Genomic DNA, 4,671 nt, shown 5'->3' on the forward strand with positions numbered 1-4,671 from the left:
AAAAAAAAAAAAAAACAGTCCTCATGGTTCTCATTTGGCTCACGCTGGCCTTGAATTTATCACAAAGACAAGGTTGGCTTTGAACTTGTGACTCTTTCCTATACCTCCTGAGTGCTGGGATATGCCACTATGTCCAGCCTAGAATTAATTCTCAATCTAAAAGACTATGGTGGACTGACTTATGAGTAAAATCCTTCAGTTTTAGAACAGATAATGGAGTAAGACGGAAGCTCTCTATGTGGGCATTATTAACTATAAAGATCCAGGTGCTGGAGAGACGACTCAATGGGTAGGCGTACTGATTGCTCTTCCAGAGGTCCCGAATTCAGTTTCCAACAACCACCTGTAGTGGTGGCTCAGAACCATCAACGAGTCCCAGGAGGACCAGGGTTGTTACAAAAAGAAACCCTGTCTATAAATAAATAAATAAATAAATAAATAAATAAAATCACTTACAGGTGTGGCCAGCCATTGGGTTTTAGTAAATTCCAGATGTAGCTAACCAAGAGTGACCATCACAAGTCTACAAGTCTACCTCTGTTAGCTTGATCCACACCACAATCATATCTTATACTCAGGACTTAATGATGTTTTACTGAATCATTTATTCCCCTCCGTGTGTAGTAGCTATGCCATCTCTGATCGTTCACATTTCCCAAGATACCATAGGCCACAGACTGTTAAAAACAAAGTAACCAGAGTAACTAAAGCAAATAGCACAGCAGATTTCTCTACTGTTCTGAAAGACTTGTAGAATGACCTACTAGAGAGAACTGTTCCCTGTTGGAAAGATGTGTGTAAAATTTATGCGGGGGACAGGGAGGGGGGTACATAATAACAAATCAGGGGGTCAACGAGAACCCATATGGTAGGAGAAAATGACTCCTGTAGGAAATCACACATGTGATTTCCACGTGTGGCTTGTCCTCGGAACTCTTACTCTCCTGCCTGCACCTTCCAAGCACTGGAATTCCGGACATATGCCACCCTGGGCTCGATTACTCATATTTACTAAAATTTGTTATCTCGAAATGCTTACAGCTTATCCCAGTATAAATGTGCCCTCATGATTTAAAAGAGCCACCTGTTGCAGAGAGACAGGCCTCACCTACTCCCAGAACAAGCAGAATTATCTAGGAAATTAGACTTTCCATTCTTATATACCCTTACCAATAAGAACTTATGTCAATGGTCCCCCCTTCCTGACTTCTCAAAGGATGGTCAGGCTGATCACCCTTCTAAGTCCCTCTTCATCCCCTGTCACAGCCTTAAACTGCAGAATACTCTACAGCGCTTCTCTGCTCTTGCTTTCCCTCTTCCTCATAGGTGCAGCCTTTCCACTGGTAATAAAACTCTTCTAAGCGGAATAAACATCGGCTCCTCTTCCAGGTCTTTCCAGCTTGTAATCTGGTTCTTCGGATCAATCCAGGCCTGGGTTTCCCAACGAGCTTCTTAGAGATCTAACCCCTGGAGAAGCACCTCACTGAGCTTGCAGCACTCATTCAGAGCACAACTGATCCAAGCAGAAGAAGCTCGAAAGCTAGCGGAGGGACGTGAACGCTAAAACTCCCCTTAGCGCAGGCCCAAGCATGCCGGGGGTTACAACAGACGCTCTCTGTCCAGGTGAGACAACGGCCTCAACCCTCACTTCAGGTGCTCTGGAAGGAAACAAGTTTTGGGGTTTGTGTTTTGGCTTCTCCATTCCTGAGGCCCGACGCGGTCTGGGTTACTGGGGTCTTGCGACCCAACAACTTGGTCTGGACATGGGCCATGAAGAGGAGAAAGGTACTTTCTTCACTGTCAAGAGGATCGGGACTGGTGGAGGGGAGATCTAGGTGGCCCGGTGGAACGTGGCAGGCTGAAGGAGCCCAACGTGGAGAGCTGGGAACCCCCCGGGCAGCTCGGGGTGCCGCGCCCGCATCCCCGCGCCCCTCACGGCGCGGCCTAGAGCCGCGGCCTCGCGTCCAGCGCATCCGTGAAGGCGCGCACACCCGAGTCTCCGTTCCGGATCAGACCGCCTGCCAGGGCCGCTGCGGCGCCACTCACCCGGCCTTCCGAGACGATTGTGCCCATGGGCCACGGCGGCGGCAGCGCGGAGCCCGGCCGCCCTGCGCGGAAGCCCGCCCACCGCCGGAGTCCGCCGCAGCGCCGAGCCTCCACGGAGTCCGCAAAGAGATGCACCGCGCGGGGTAAGAGAGCGGAGGCTGCCGGGAGTCTACGTCTGCGCCTGCGTGTGACTCGCGGAAGCAAAGCTGCACTCTCCGGCTCGCACTGCACCCTGCTGACGGGAGGACTACATTGCATCTCCTCTCTGCCGGCCAAGAGATGGCGCCATTGGCACAAGGTTTCGAGGTTCAAGTGCCTTCTGACCTTGGAGTAGGAGCCAGGAGAATCCCCTACTAGGCTCCAGGTATTCACTCCCAACTACTCCCTTATATACTAAATGGTGGAAATAAATTTGCAGGCGAGATGTTGCAGAATAGCATTAAAAACACACACTGAGCTAGGTCTTCAGAGAAAGAATGTAAACACTATAAACCTTGCTCGCTTGGAATAAAAATGCAGCAAACGGCAAAAGAAAGATCAGAGAAACCAGGACTTTGTGTAAATATGTTTTCCCTATATCTTTGGTTGCATGTAAAAATTATTTCAAGCTATAGCTGGACAGTTGTGACCCATGCCTTTAATCTCAGCACTTGAGAGGCAGAGACAGAGATTTCTGAGTTCAAAGCCAGCCTGGTCTACATAGTGAGTTCCAGGACAGCCAGGACTACACAGAAACCCTATTTTGAAAAACAACAACAATAACAACAACCCCCCAAAAGGGTGGTGGTGGTGGTGAATTCAAGCTAAAAAATGTATCAGTCAGGGTTTTCTATAGTCAGAGGACCTATAGACTGTCTCTATATATTAAATGAATTTATTGTAATGATTTACACTCTGCAGTCCAACTAACCTGACAATGGGCAGCTGTGAATGGGAAACCCAAGAATCTAGTAGTTGCTCTGTAGGTGGTTTTATCTGGTCTTCTGTATAAGCTACAATCTGAAGAAATAGTTTCCAACAGATATGCTGTCAAGTAAGTGCAAGCAGGTGATGAGGAGTGAGTGAATCTTCTTTCTTCCAATGTCCTCAAGTTCCACACCTGGATCTGGAACTTGCTTTGTCCCAGGCTGGCCTTGAACTCAGAGAACTGCTTGCCTCAGTCTCCTGGGATTAAAGTCGTGCACTACCTTGCCTGGGCTGTCTCATGATCTCCATGTCAAGATCTGGGTCGGAAGCCTGTGTCTTCCAGCCTCAAGATCCTGTGTGTCCTCCATTTCTGGATTGTAGTTCATCCCAGATGTAGTCGAGTTGACAACCAGGAATAGCCATCATAAAAACTGTGGAGGTGGACCTTACACAAGTGAACACACCAACATTATAATCTGATTTACAAGAAAGTGTTCAAATAATTCTGAAAGCTTGAAAATGCAAGACTGGAATAAAGTACCAGCTTGTGGCAGATAAACATAAAGAAATCAGATAGCAACACCATGTGTGGGTTGATTAAAAGTTTAACATGACATTTTATAATAAAATTCCTGTTGAAAGAAAAAATAAGAAAATCTATACATCAAAAAAATACAATCTCATTATTCACAGTAAACACTATAGGAAATAATAAATAGGGAAAAGGAGTTAACACACACACACATAATAGTTGAGATTTTGTTTTTGTGGGGCAGAAGAGAACAGTTAAGAGCACCAGCTGCTCTTCCAAAGGACCTGGGGCCCTTTGTAACCTACTTAGCACCCACATGACAGCTCACAAACATCTGTAACTACAGTCCCAGGGGATCTCATGGCCTCTGTGAGTGACAGTCACAGGTGGTACATAGACTTATATGCAGACCAAACACCTGCACTCAAAAAATATATTTTAAAAAAAGAAAATTGAGGTTTAAAAAAAAATCAATTTGGTAGATCTACTATTATAGGCTTTCTTTTGGCTTTTTGGTTTGTTTGTTTTGTTTTTTTATTGTTTTTCTGTGGGGTGTTGTTTGGTTGGTTTGGGTTTGGTTTGGTTTGGTTTTTTGAGACAGGGTTTCTCTGTGTAGTCCTGGCCATCTTGGAACTCACTCTGTAGACCAGGGTGGCCTTAAACTCAGAGATCTGACTGCCTCTGCCTCTTGAGTGCTGGGATAAAGGAATGTGCCTGGCTTTAAAAAAAAAAAAAAACTTTGTTTTGTTCTATTTCTAGTTTCATAGTTACCTATTTCTAGTTACATAACCTCTTAGCTCAATGAACTTATTCTAAACTTTCAATGAACACAGTGTTTTTTTTTAAAGTTTATTTATTTATTTTATGTATATGGGTACACTGTAGCAGAACAGATGGTTGTGAGCCTTCATGTGGTTGTTGGGAATTGAATTTTTAGGACTTCTGCTCTCTCCAGTCGGCCTCACTCACTCAGGCNCAAAGATTTATTTATTATTATACATAAGTGCACTGTAGCTGTCTTCAGATGCACCAGAAGAGGGAGTCAGATCTCATTACGGGTGGGTGTGAGCCACCATGTGGTTGCTGGGATTTGAACTCAGGACCTTTGGAAGAGCAGTCAAGTGCTCTTACCCGCTGAGCCATCTAGGCTGCCAGAACACAGTGTTTTTTTTTTTTTTTTTATTTTT

General features: G+C 45.3%; 1 protein-coding gene across 1 annotated transcript in view; it reads right to left on the bottom strand.

The window, feature by feature from the left end:
- Positions 1–2,195, bottom strand: part of Rbm17 (RNA binding motif protein 17) — a 17,671-nt gene extending 15,476 nt beyond the window's left edge. The window contains exon 1 of the mRNA XM_021152191.2: positions 2,047–2,195. The gene's annotated coding sequence lies outside the window, so the exon portion shown is untranslated. The remainder of the gene's footprint in view (positions 1–2,046) is intronic.
- Between the last annotated feature and the right edge of the window lie 2,476 nt (positions 2,196–4,671).

This window comes from Mus caroli, chromosome 2 (genome assembly GCF_900094665.2).
Source record: "Mus caroli chromosome 2, CAROLI_EIJ_v1.1, whole genome shotgun sequence".
NCBI lineage: Eukaryota > Metazoa > Chordata > Mammalia > Rodentia > Muridae > Mus > Mus caroli.